The 15,061-nt window shown below is 38.1% G+C and overlaps 1 protein-coding gene across 1 annotated transcript in view; it reads left to right on the top strand.

Moving 5' to 3' along the window:
- Positions 1–15,061, top strand: part of LOC308397092 (uncharacterized protein) — a gene marked incomplete at both ends in the record, with an annotated part of 535,410 nt that overhangs the window by 335,898 nt on the left and 184,451 nt on the right. The gene's annotated exons all lie outside the window — the stretch shown is intronic.

Here is a 15,061-nt window from a genome sequence, read left to right as displayed (position 1 = left end):
AATATCATCATTATCCTGAGATTCATAATAATAAGCCACATATAAACAAAACTTAGAACAGAAATGTGTCTGGGCATGCACACAAGTTCATGCCCAGCGCTTTGCGTTTTGAAGTTAATTTGTGTGTGTGGAGCTGCTAACGTGATTTATCAAATTATCTACAAATGAGAGAAAATAAGAGGATTTTTCTGACTGTTGGATTGATTTTTAATTCAGAGCATAATGGGACTCCATTTGTGGAGATTACATTGTGTTTGGGGAAAGGAAAATGAGGAGCGCAGGGGAGATAGAGAGACAAGTTATTGTTAAAAATTCATCTGTGCATTTTTGCTTGAAGGCAGAGGTGTCTTTGGGGGGTTTGTGCAAGTTTAGGCCACACACTGTATGTTACAGAGGATGCAGCACAATGTCATAATCGTAGGCTCCTCTGCCATTCAGCACCAATGCTTTCCATCATTGACGATGTCACAAGAAGGCGATAGCATGACTATGAAACAAATCGCCCAACCCTGTGATCTGTCACAGTTCACATCTTACTATAATACGCGAAACATCTATCTGTCTGTGTCTGTCCATAATCAGGTGCTGAGTAACCTAACTTGGCACAAACAAAAACAAACTTGGTTCTTATCTAACTATCAGATAAAAAAGGGCGAGAAAGTCAATTTGACATGCTTTAAAGAAAGAAAGTACATTTTGACAGCACTTCTTACACATGTTCAAACTTTCGACAATAAAATTGTTGCAAAACCAAGATGGTCGAGCAGAAAAGGGTGAAAAAATTGGCTGATTTGAGTTGGAATCAGTTGTTTCTGGGAATGTTGAATAAATAAAATGTCGAATGTTTCTTCACCAGTAGCTGTTGATAAAGCTCTCAGATTAAAATAGAGCAGAATTTAATTAATCTTATTGGTGCTACCCTCCAAAGCAGTCCCAGTGTGGCCCACTCTGCTCTAGGACCAACTGTGAAATGCGTGAAACTCGTGAATTTACTGTATTTCTTTTTCAAAAGACTGAATTTAAATTACTTTTAAATTACTTTAATTTTATTTACAACTAAAGTGCCGTCAGTGGAGAGCATCACTTGTAAGCAAGCTGGTGGTTTTAAAATGTTTATTGACTGCAACTACAAGATGTGGCTTCTTCATCTTAAGTGGTCGCAAAGAGTGTCTTCATCTCAGAGTCTGGAGGGAATCGTGGCTGTTGTTTACTCAAGGGCAAATATTACAAAATAATTTACTTTTTTTCTCCTTGGTGATTGCCTTGTATAAAAACGAATCTTTTTTCTTTCGTCTTTGTCTCATTGTTGGTTTTGAAAAAAGTTGCAATTGTTTTTGTATCACCAGTCCACCGGTTCAATGTCTATTAGCAGGGCAGGCGGAAAATTTATTTGTGGTGTATTAAGTGGCATTAAGAAATAGAAACAGCTTTGAACCGGGTTCAAGGCAGAAGGTTTCACAAAGCGTTTTGTTGGCTATTCATTTGAAAGCCCAGCAAACAACAGAGCCCGGTGCCCTTGAGCTTAATATTCACTTAACTGAATTTTCTTCCATTTTTCATTCTTATATTTATATGATCATTTTGTTGTGTAGAAGAAATGTGACATCAGTTCTTGGGTTACTTTTAGCTTTTGAGAGGCTCTGGATTCAAAGAAAAAAATTGGAAGTTTCAGAGGTTGGCCATGTTATATTTACCTGTTTGGTGTGAACCAGAAACCCCTACAATGATCCATTCTTCACTGAGGGACTGTTGGATGTTCAGTTTCGCACTAACATTTTTTTGGAACTCTGTCCCTCATAATTTTTCTGTCCTTCAGACTCAGCAGTCAGACGCTTTCTGAAAGTCACTTTGTCACAATTTTATATTCTTTTACAGGAGCCAGGAGGATAAATTCAAGTGGATTTCGAAGAGGCCTCAGATTCGTTCACTTTGATTTAAATCACAAAAATATTAAGCAGACCTCAAATCCCAGTGCGTCATTCTTGCAAATCACCTGAGACTGAATCACTTCATAAAAAACCTGAAATCCCAGACACAAATACAAGTTCAAAACAATATCAGTTTTGTAAATGTTCAAACTGCAGGGTCTACCCTGCCTTTCACCCTGTGTCTGCTGTCAATGGCATGAGCCCATCTGCAACTGTTGGATTAGTAAATGGATGGAATTACAGAAAAATGACTGACTACACAAGAAGGCACGTGGAACCCAGGGCAGACATGATAACAGAAACCTAAAAACTGAGTAACAACACTAAGACTTGAGAATACACATTTTAAGCACAGAGGGATGACAACTATAATAAGACCCCAAACCTAGAATATAATCTTAACCTTATAATATTAAATACACAATAATCAAAAGTCCAAACACATAAACACATAGAATCACAGACCCAGGACCATGACAAGAAAAGGTGTAGATGAAGCCTAGATGAGTGGCATCAGCTGGACCCTCCCGTTTGTTGTCCAACAAAGGCATGAACTGGCTCCAAGACAACGAGAAAGGGTGTCATTTATACAAGTTTCTTCTTTCACTTTCTGGCTTTAGAGATAGTTCTGTGTTGTTTACAAAAGAAAGTATAGTGTAATGAATGCTACTGCTGAAAATGGCTGATCTACCCAACAGCTTAAAAGAGCCAAAGTAGTACAATTATGCACATGTATCTAGTAGTATCTAAATAGCCCAGTAATGTAAGATATGCATTTTTTTTTTAAAGAAATCATGGAATCGATTTAGAGACCATAATGTGTTCTAAACTTTTGACTCATCAAAGCAGCCACCTTTGGCAGATATAACAGCTGAACACACCCGTTCTTTCTACAAACAGAAATCAAATATTCTTCAGAACGTTTTTCCCATATCTGTTGCAGAAGTCCCCATAAATGTGTGGCACTTGTAGGTTGCTTTTTTTCACTCTTCTGCCCAGTTTGTCCCAAACCAGCTCGAAGGGGTTTAAGTCTGGAGACTCTGCTGGCCACTCCATGTTTTCAAGCTTATCATCTTGTTCTTTTTTCCTAAGGTAGTTCTGGCAAGCTTGGACTTGTGTTTTTGGTCATTTTCTTGCTGTAGGATGAACCTCTGACCAACAAGGCGAATACCAGAGGCTATTGCATGGCGCTGCCTGCAGAATGCTGTGGTAGCCATTTTGGTTCAGGGTGCCTCTCACTCTGTGCAAGTCACCGACTCTGAATCCAGCAAAACAGGCCCAGACCATTGATTCAACTGGTGCTTTGGGTCTGCCAGACCTCTTCCTGTCAGAGTTTGCCCCAGTTTCTAAGATCACGGTTTTAAGTCACGGATCGGATCAATTTTCAGATCAGCAAAAAAAGAAAAAAAGACAAAATTTTAACATTTACTTATTAACTTATTTAAGTATTTTTTGCCTATTATAAACATTCAACTCCAGATTCATTCCACGCAATTATATAAAAACAAATTAAGGTGCAATATAGGGCAGTACAGGGCTTTGTATCGAACACTCCGCTGTGATATGATGAGCGGTCACGTAGCTTTCCGTTGACCTGGAGGTTTGTAGTTGGGCAACAGAAGATGCCTGGGACAGTTCAGCCATAACTTTAAACTGCATGCTTTTTCAAAGCACTGTATGCAGCTGGACTTACATATATTGGTAACCAGTTCCAGCTGTATAGGTGACCTCGAGAAGAACATGAAGCATTCCTGACCAAGCAACCATTACACTGAAAAAAAAAAGAAATATACGAGTTTCATGCACCAGATAAAAAACTTTTTTTTTTACTTAAATAAAGTAACTGTTATAATAAAAGTTGAGTTTCAGCCTGTCAGTTTTGTTTTGAGTTGTGTTTACAACACTGGGCGCCTTCCATCCAATAACTATACTGATAGAACAAAGTTACAGCACATAAAGCAAAATCTTTGTGCTTTCATTCAGTCGACCAAATAAAGCATGCGGTTAAGTCCACAAAGAACATCCACACTTTTACCTTGGATGCTTTAAGGGTGAAACACGCTTGGTGTAAATAGCACATTGCGGTGAAGGAATACTTTTGTCTCATTGTGTAACTTATTTCTCCCCGTCTCAGTTTACTTCAAGGTGGTGCTCACGTCCTTACTTTTTTGTGCCATGGAAAAGAATGAAGGTATGAGTCATAAAAGAAACCATGTTAAACTGCAGCATTAATGTGCTCTTTCTTCTTATCCATGCTGCGTGTCTGAAGACTTTAAAAATCCAAAAGATTTTTTTTTAAAATCCACTTGTATTCAGCATTAAGCGATTATGTACGCAGATTATTTTCCTTCTGGTTTAAAAAAGGTATACTTGCACTAAATGCACACTTCAAGGGGCAAAATATGCTTGTAAAAATTAACAAATCCCAAAGCCACAAATGGCGAGACAACAGAGAAATCTGAGATGGTCAATGGAGAGCAGAGTGGAAATTAAATTCAGCTCTGCTGCTGCAGCTACTGAAGTATAGCTAAGAACATAATTAGAAGTCTTATTAATGTCTGTTGGTGCTGCCAAGGTGACTCAAGTCAGGAAGAGTTTTATAAGAGCAGAAGCCACCAAAGTCTTTTATGTAGTCTTTTCTATGTTCTTTCAATGCAGGACGGGCTTGACTGTATTGAATAGTTTGTCTCTTTTATAGTGGAGGAATGTATTTCTATGTACGTATGAGAGACATTAATGAAAAAATGTACCTGAACTTGCACTTATACTGAAGTATACTTTCTCCCTCTCAGATGCACTCAAGCAATAATTTCTTCAAATCCACACTATGGAAAAATGTTTGTTTCATGGCACTCATGCAAAGAAGGACTCATGCAGGCTGGAGAAACTGATCAGGAAGGCTGGCTCTGTGGTCGGCATGAAGCTGGACACTCTGGTGACAGTGGCAGAGAAAAGGACATTAAAGAAACTGATGGACATTATGAACAATGCTGGGCATCCTCTGCACACGGCCATAAACAATCAGAAGAGTCTGTTCAGTGACAGGTTGCTTCTCCCCAAGACAAGAACTAACAGACTTAAAAACTCTTTTGTCCCACACGCCATCAGACTGTTTAACTCCTCTCTGGAGGGGAGAGGGAGGGGAAACAGGAGGACAAAGGAGGGGGGAACAACTAAGCTGTAGTGCCTCTTCACCTCACTGTACAATACCTTGTGCAATACTTTTGTAAATAGTCAACAGTGCAATAGACTCAATACTTGAAATGTGCAATTCACTTGTATTTTTATTTTTTATTCCTATTTATTCTATTTATCCCCTTTGTATATTTTATTTATATTTGTCTCTGTATTTATATATGTGTGTGTGTGTGTGTGTGTGTGTGTGTGTGTGTGTGTGTGTGTGTATATATATATATATATATATATATATATATATATAAAACAATTCTGTAACTGTAACTTCGGTCGTTGCTGTGCTTTTTGGAAGTCGAATTTCCCAGAGGAACCCACCCGAGGGATTAATAAAGTTCTATCTTATCTTATCTTATCTTACTTTATTAAAATTAGCTCTTTTTTAAAAACATCAGGAATTTTTTTCTATACAAATAAAGAAGCAACCTGAAGGTTCGTATTTCTAATTTATTGTCGTTCCAGACTATGTGTGTGGCAATATCTAACGAGGCCACTATAATAAGTGAGTCGTAGTATAGCATGAGACGTATATCTCTTTTAAGAATGTGTTTGTATTAAACATAACATTTAGCATTGGAGGAATTCTTTTCAAATGCAGCAACACAGAACGTTACTTCTTTTTTTTGTTTGTTTGCTTGAAACAGTTGGGTACCAATCCAATCAAAATCACAAGGTTGTGCTTCCAGTACAAGTGCATTGTGCAAAAATAAGAACACGCAGACCCAGACATCTGTAAACACATATACTCAAGCGGTATTCACCGTGACACATTTGAGTCCGTTTACCTTGATCTGTGGCAAACACAGTGAAGAATTTTGGGTATGCAACCAGCGCTAAAAAAAAAGAAAAAAACCCAGAAGCACATAGTGTAGCATGAAGGTGACGATCCTGTGTAGGTAGATTGCTAATTATCTGAAAAGTTTGTTGAGCAGGAAACGGTGTGAGAGCAGAGTTCATAAAAAATTGGAAGATGAGAAGCAGAAATAACACTGCAGCCATGGCTGACAACACTCCCATAATTCACGACCATCTCCTGGGAAAATCCTCCAATTTTGTACATGCATGAGCAAGCTCTACGTTTTCATTGTGTAAAGGGTAAGTGGACTGGTACTACTGCAAGTCTCATTCACCTAATCATACACAATAATACGGCATTTCTATTGATGTCTAAGTACTTTCTCACTCACCAGAGGATGGATTGGGGAAACGAGGGGTTCAGTATCTTACTGAAGGATACTTTGGCACATACCTTTAGGAACTTCGGATTGTTAGGCCACACCTCTTTACAACCTTAATCTTCCTATACAATCCATACCCTAAATACAATTTAACCAATAACCTGATCATTTATATATTGCCTTTCTATATAGTTGAGCACCCAAAGTACTTTATGCTAAACTCCGGATTTAGTATGTCACCCAAGGATATTTCCACATATGGTGGAGGAGTCTGGGATCAATCCACCGTCCTTCCAGTTTGCAACAACTCGTTCCATCACCTGAGAGTTTTGAGTTGAATTAGCTGATATGTTAGTGGTTGTTTGACCATTAGTGTCATCTTCTCTACAGTAAAAAGTTAGATTTTAAAAGCACGTTAAAATAAAGAAGAGGAGTTTGAGCTATACCTGCAACTCCAGGTCCGTACAACAGACACTGCAGACTTTGATCTGGTTGTAAAAAGACTGATAGTTAAGACATTCTAGAGTGAATCATGCATTGTTGAAATGTTGTCAAAACACAAACAATGCCTCCTTCCAACCGAGACAACTATTATAACTCTATTTTTGTCTGTTTACCCAAATTAAGTGTTGCAGGGGGCTGGAGTCACTCCTAGCTCCCACTGAGCCACGGTACACCCTGGACAGGTCATAATCTGACACAGGTCTAACACCTACAACTAATGCTTGAATCATCAATTAACCTAACCCCACTAACTACATGCTTTTTGACTGTGGGAGGAAGGTGGAGAGAGGCTGTGGGCAGATGGTGGATTCAAACCCAGCTGTGAGCAACAGTGCTAACTGTTAAGTTGCTGTCTGGTGTCATGGTCAGAGAAGTGTGCAGGCACTGGAAAAGTGAAATACTACAACAACAATAAGCAAAATATGCAGCAGTGTAGTGTCACTAAGACGAAACATACCCGTAGCATGATGAATGTGCAGTTAAATAATCAATCAATTAAACTGGAAAATAAAATAAAATCACTGGTTTTAAAATTAAATGACTTCTGTGTTCACAAACAGCACAAATATGAACAAATGCCGCACACATTTGTGGTTGTTTAACATGTCTGGAGTTTGTCCCCTGGTGACAGCACCCAACATACAGACAAAGGCCTGTAAAGCTCTGCGTAGGACTGCAACACAAACCTGCCAGCCACCTCACACACATATAGCTGCACTTGACACAGTAGCTTAAGTTGTTTATTAAGTGTTTGCAAGGTAGCTCTCTGAGATATTCATCACAAGGGAGAGAAATACCTCCAACTCCTGCCAGTGTGGGGTGAACACACACACTGCAGCAAACCAGAAACCAGAGGTCAGATTAAAGGTTAAAGATCAAATGACATCATTCCTTCAATATACTGGAGCACACAGCAGGAAGTTTTACAATAAAGGGTGGCGCCTTTGTATACTGTGCAGGAGATAGGACACAACTCCCACGTGATCACTGCCAACTGAGGAGAATAAGGTGGACTCAGTCAGATATTACAGACTTAAAGAGGACTCAGGAGCTGGAAGATTGAAGGGATGAAAGGCTACTCAGGCTGCTGGTGGTGTAATGTGGGGGATATTTTCACAGCACACCGTGGGCCCCTTAGTATCAAATGAGCATCATTTAAACATCACAACACTCACCCTACCAGATTATTGATGCTAATCATGTCCATCCCTTTATGACCCCAGTGTGCCCATGTGCGGCTGGCTGCTTCCAGCAGATAATCACACAAAGATCAAACTGATTTATTGAACATGACACCAGAGCTCAATCCAACAGCGCACCTTTGGGATGTTGTGGAATGGGAGATTCGCATCATGAATGTGCAGCAATTGTGTGCTGCTATCATGTCAGTATGGACCAACATCTCAGCATGAAGAATTAAGTCAGTTCGGAAGTCCAAAGAGAGTCCAACCTGGTACTGGTAAAGCATATTTAATTAAATTTCCAGTGACCAGTCTACATCCCTTAATGTGACACTGGAAGTGTCATTCTTTGGCATTTGGGTGAATCCCAATGCCCCCCTTAGAAAATGGACCACTGTTGTGTAACTCTGTTTTTCTTACTACCAGTAAATGCCCTAAAAAGCAAAGGAGAAAAGCCCATCTGGCCACCTTTAGGCATTTTGCTAACTTTCTACTCTACTTGGGCTACAGAATTTAAATCCAACACCTCATAGTTTCTGCTAATGGTCCTATGAGATCATTTAAATATACCCGTCAGTCAGCAGAGTCACAACCAGAACGTGTATAACCTTTGAAAATTTCATTAAGTGTAATAGTAATTATGAACAGAGATGGGCAGTAACGCGTTAACGCGTTACTGTAATCTGATTACTTTTTTTAAGTAACGAGTAAAGTAAGGGATTACTATTGCAAAATCGGTAATTAGATTACCGTTACTTTCCCGTAGGAACGCTGCGTTACTGCGTTACTAAAACTGTGATTTTTTTTGCGAGAATGTCTCATGACAGTGACGTAAGCAAGTGCGACGTTGGTGACAGCAGCTGTGTGCAGATCAACAATGGATAATATATCGAGTGTGGGAGAGAGTATGAGCGTGCAGCGTTTAAAGTGTGGAAGTACTGACCTTACTTTGAGTTTGATTCCATAAAAAGTGACAAAAACATTAGCGTCCATCGTGCGTGGGAAGAAAACTTCTTTTTACAGCGAAAAAAAACCCTAAACTTCCGAGCAAGCACCGAGTAGCTACGACGTGATGGGAAACTCACAGAGACACTCGCGCGGATTCTTCAACTGACCGCAGCACACCTACACCAGGGTAACCCTCCGCCTACCCTGCTCCTGCTTTACAGGTGAAAATAGAGCAAAAGGACCGCTGAGTCTTTGACTTTATTTATTTTCTGCTGTGTTTTACTTGCATCTGTTTGAAAGAGTGAGTGAAAACACAAAAAATATTTTATTTTATGTGCTGGAATGTGTAGAAAATAGGTTTAAATGTTAAACTAATTTATTCAAGTCAGAGAATGTGGCATATAATTAAATGTTTTGCTTGATGCATAAAGTTAAAAGATTAAAACTGATAAAACAAGTTAAAAAAAGAGACTTTTCCATTTGATTACATTTTGTATGATGGATTATGTAGAAAAAGTAGAATTGGGCTGAAAGATCTATCACTTTATCACCTCTTCAGGTTGTAAATCGTGTTTTTAAAAAGTAACTAAGTAACTAAGTAACTAAGTAATTAATTACTTTTGAAAATAAGTAATCGGTAAAGTAACGGGATTACTTTTTGGGGGGAGTAATCAGTAATTAGTTACTGATTACTTTTTTCAAGTAACTTGACCAACACTGATTATGAATAATATAAATACCATCTTTCAAGTGCCTCTTAATCCCTTTCATGTTTTTTTAGCACTGACCTGTTACAAAACATTTTAAAGAACAAGTGCTACACGTGACAAAAAAACATGAAGCACGGTTTATCTAACAATTCTCGATCGATGCTCAGTTTTAGAAGATTATTATATGAAACCAAACTGCTGCGACTGCATTTCAACACTGGAACACTCACTCCAGGAATCCAAAAACCTTTATCAAATAAGACATTGATCTTTGGCTTAAAATTCCACTTGTAGCTTTTGCCTGATTGTAAAAACAGCAACCTAATGAATGGACTAAAAATAATGCCAACCTCCCTGTTTTTGCTGAAATATCTTCTATGAATATGCAGGTATTCCTCAGGCTCTTTATTTCCAACAATGCATCAGTGTCAGAATGTCAAATATGCTTGAATAAACTTAGATTCTAACATTTTTTTTCTACCAATTCAAGGTATGTAATTAATGAAGGTATGCATTTTTTATTAAATATAATGCATTGTAGCCTTGTACGCTTCCCCAGTTTATCCTCATGGTGGCAGAGTTGTTTCACTGCTGCTATGCATAAGAACCCAAACACAGTGAGTGGAGTCTGTTTACTTAACCAGTGACAGAGATGTTCAACAGATGTCTGAGTTTAAAAAAAAAAAATATATATATATATATATATATATATAAAATTGTGAAAAATATATATTGCTTATTACCCCCCAAAAAATGGAAATTGTTTTGGTTTAAAAAAAACATAAATACATACAAATTTGCTTTATATATTTATGGGCATGTGCTGTTGTCATTTTTAGAAAAAATAATAATAATTATCATTATTAAAATTGTATATTGGTCAAGCAGAAACTTTGCAAAGTTGCCTAACGTTTGTGTTTACTCAGGTTATCTTTGACTAATATTAAAATTTGTTTTGTGATCTGAAACATAAATATGTATAAATATGGAAAAAACTAGGAAATCAGGAAGGGGTCAAAAACATTTTCACTCCAGCACATAGACACGTTCAAATACACAGTAGGCTCAGGTCCGTGCTCTCCTGCAGTGGGTGGAGCAGAAGGAGTTCAGTTTTTGATTTTACAACTTTAGAGCAAAAATGTTCCAGGAATTACAAACAAGATATTCTAAAAAAAAAAAAAAGAAAGAAAGAAAAGAAATCACCACCTACAACACTTTTAGATAACTCAAATTCAAAAAAAGAATTTGAGTTATCTAAGTGAGTCAGGTGTTCATGTCAGAAGTAGATAAACACAAACATTTCAGTTTGCCCTCCTTTCATTTTTCTCTCACTGTGATTGATATTTAACTCACTTCTTTTACAATTTTCTCCACCGGAAAAGTCACATTTTTGTTAATGTTATTTCACATGTAAATACATTAATATCTTTAGATATAGTTTGAATAAAGTCTTGAGAGAGTTTGGGGACAATAAGCTAACACAATTAGACATTTTACATGTCACATTATTGATGAGGTTAAATATTTATTCAGAATTTAACTGGTTGAGTTTTAGGGTCTAAATTGAGTGCATTCTGGATCACGGGAATACTTTTAGAGACACATAAGCCAATCAGAGCTGTGGTGACACCCTGTGGGAAATGCCTGGTAGTAGTACACACTGTGCACTAACTGGATTTACAGTTAGTTTGTCCCTCTGCAGACAGACGCGAGTTGGGCATGATTAATGTCTACAGTTTATGGTAATTAAACAATCAGGCAAATGAACAGGAATTTAGATTAATAAAAAAAAACTTTCAAAAACGATGAGAAAAGACAGGAGCTTAAACAAAACCATCCTGCTATGAGACATTAAAATATTATATACTTAAATATGAATATTGACCATTTTCATTCAGTTTTAGTTTTTTAATTTTTGTTGTTTTGTTCTCAAGTTGGAGACACCTTTGTTTTTTGTTATATATATAAAGAATGTATCATAATAACCTTCAAAGGATCTTATCTCTCATTTTTAACATGTGGGCTTGATGATTTTTTGTGTTTGATCTCAGAATGAAGTCAATAATCTAACATCAGTTTAACAGTCCTTACTGAAAAGACGGAGCGAGTTAAGCGATTCAGGAAGAGATCTCACAACCAGAACTTAAACCTGGAGCTCTGCGAGTTAGGAGATGTTAGGAATGACCGAGACAGGTCACATAAGGTTCTGAGACCTTATTTGCTGGTTTCTAAATGAAAACATCTGGAGGGGTTATTTGTTGGCAGGCAGAGTTCCACCAGTGGGGCTAAATCTAAAGGTGACCATCAGGTGGCCTCAGATTTAAAACAACCTGTCTAACAATCAATCAATGCCTTTAACTCATTTTTTAAAATGTCATTGTGTAGTTAGGTGGTATCATTTATTATAATTTCATTATTGTTTTTTGTTTGCCTTGTCTGTTGCTTTTATGCACATTTCCCCCATCGTTGTTTTAACTCTTCCTTAAACTCAGCTTCATTTGATCTCATCTTGTTACAGTTTAATGTTTGAATAACAAAAGTTGTTATTTTTTAATGCTATTATCATATAATTGTTGCACAAACCAAGTGCAGAGGCTGATAAGTTTGGCTGACTGTACCATAGAAATCCATTATTATACCAAACAAGAGCCATGCTGTTGCATTAAAGTGACATATGCATTATTTCACTATACTGGCATGTTAAGTTAAATAAGACTATTTGAATTTCTTGCTACAGAGTAACATGAACAAAAGTGCTCCAATCTCGAGTAAAGAGCTGTAAGCACACAGGTCAGAAAGTCATCCTGTTACACCTATCGTGGCGATCGTGGCTCAAGAGTTAGGAGTTCGCCTTGTAATCGGAAGGTTGCCGGTTCGAGCCCCGGCTTGGACAGTCTCGGTCGTTGTGTCCTTGGGCAAGACACTTCACCCGTTGCCTACTGGTGGTGGTCAGAGGGCCCGGTGGCGCCAGTGTCCGGCAGCCTTGCCTCTGTCAGTGCGCCCCAGGGTGGCTGTGGCTACAATGTAGCTTGCCATCACCAGTGTGTGAATGTGTGTGTGAATGGGTGGATGACTGGATATGTAAAGCGCTTTGGGGTCCTTAGGGACTAGAAAAGCGCTATATAAATACAGGCCATTTACCATTTACCTACTGCTACCTTTAAAAACCAGGTGATCCTTCAATATGAACAAATAATAATAGAAAAAAACCTTTAAAGTGCAGATTACTGATTTTAAAGCAGCAAGGTTAGTTTATTTTCATACTTAAAAAAACCTTTTGAAATTGTTATAAGTCATTTATTGTGCCTAAATATGTGAACCGTAAAATGGAAAGCTTTATATTTCCCGTTATGACCTGTAATACCTGACGCAGTCTTTCAGCAGTACGGTATGACTGATTCATTAATGATTATAGATTTCGGTGGGGTGATGAAGAGGTCACATACCTTCAGTATTTAATTCATATACAGTTGTCTCACAAATGAAGGACTTATTTAGAAAAATAGCCTTAGCATTCCTAAGCGAGGTCTTCTTCCTTCAGCCGTGGATCTTTTATCCAACAGTTCATACCAACACTGAATCCTTTATAGGAAATTTGATTATCCCCGTCACACACATGCACTAAAGCCACATAGACAGTGCTGTCATCTCAGGGAGGCAGGTCAGAGAAACCACAAGAATAAAATGAAGAGGAACCCCAGCAATAGGTATTTAAAAAAAACTAAGTCCAAACACCAAGTAAAGAGGGGATGTTTCTAAAGTTTGTGAACTAATCTTAAGTCCTTCTTGCTTTCAGTGAGAAGTCATTAAAGTCTTGCAGCTAAGCTTTTAAAGTCTCCTTGTTTGTAGATGAATTCATGTGTATGTGTGTTGACTCAGATTAATTGAAAAAACTTTTCTTTTTTTTTTTATTATGCAGTGTCTCATCATTATCAGTCATATTCCTGCAATCTGGTGCTTGCTTTCTGTGTGTTTGTTTCTCTACACAAAGACATTTCCACCTTAAACTTGCCTTCAACTTAGAGCTCGAGCAAAGTCTACACCAATTAATGCTTTTCTAACAGTCATTTTGGTCACTCAGTCAATGACATGTACACGTCATAACAGAAATAAACATATAAACTTGTCATGTAGCAAAGGAAGCTAAGGTAAGAGTCATGTAAAGAGTGACTTCACTCACATCTGGATTCTCTGCATTTTTTGTCTTATATTTATACCCTTTTATAAGTACAATAAACTAAACCTGGTTTAAGGCAAGGCAGGCAGTGGTTACAACCAAGAAAACCTGAGGACAGTCTTACCTGCTGCACTGTGACAGACTACATACACACATATACACACAAACACACACACGGAGACTGTCTCAATCAGCACTAATGCAAAGTTCTGGTTAAACATTGGCCCAGAGTTTGCCTTCTGCCTTCTGTTGTTTTTACACTAAAGCTCCGGCAATTGTTGCAGGCATTATTGACTTAGTAATTAAAGTATTTTAACGTGGGGATTCTGTAATCATTACATATGCCGCCATCTGTTCCTGCGCCGCTGCGTGAGCACCTGAAATGGATTTTTCCCCCTGAGTAGATAACGTATAAAAACCAATCAAGAAGGAAGGTGGGAGGAAGGCCACATCTCTGCCATTCATCTAAATAAGAGTGAGTCATGACAGTGTGTGTTCAGTTTTTATTAAATTTTCAAGTAAACTGTCAGTTTCTTTTAGTTTCAGATAGTGTTTCTTTTTTTTAAATTGCTTTTCTTTCAGTTACATGTCACTGTTACAGAAAGTGCTCTTTCTGCATGATGTGTATCCATGTTTTAGCCTTTGCATCTTCTCTGTATGATACACAGTTATGAAAAATAGGAACGTGGGTCTTAAAAGTGTCCAGTTACACACGAGACCATATAACATAAAATAATTGAATTATTAGTTTAAATTCTTAATTTTGAAATAAATCTCAGTTCCCCTCTAGTTCTAACAGTTGGGACTTTTAAAAAACCAAAATACTGTCCATAACAGTGGTGAGACTTAACTTGTGTTCTGATATAATCTGGGCACGGGAAAAATCTGGAGGTGTGCACATTGTCAGATTTCCAGCACATCTCAGAACAGAAGAGAAAGATTTACACCTACAGAGAATAAAATCATCCATCTATCCTCTTCTGCTTATCCAATTCAGGGTCAGGGGGGCTAGAGCCTATCAGAGCTGCCATGGGGGGGGGGGGGGGGCGTTGTCAATCTGTCGCAGGGTTAACACAGAGAGGCAGACAAACATTTACACTCACCTTTGTGGCCAATTTAGACTCCCCAATTATCCTAACCCTGCTAAATGCATGTCTGAACTGTAGGAAGAAGCCGGAGTACCTGGAGAAAACTCCCACAGACACGTGGAGAGCGTGCAAAAAACCAGGACTTTGCTGTGAAG

This window comes from Rhamphochromis sp. 'chilingali' (genome assembly GCF_963969265.1).
Source record: "Rhamphochromis sp. 'chilingali' genome assembly, chromosome: 5".
Taxonomy (NCBI): domain Eukaryota; kingdom Metazoa; phylum Chordata; class Actinopteri; order Cichliformes; family Cichlidae; genus Rhamphochromis; species Rhamphochromis sp. 'chilingali'.
This window is presented reverse-complemented; position numbering and strand designations above follow the sequence as displayed.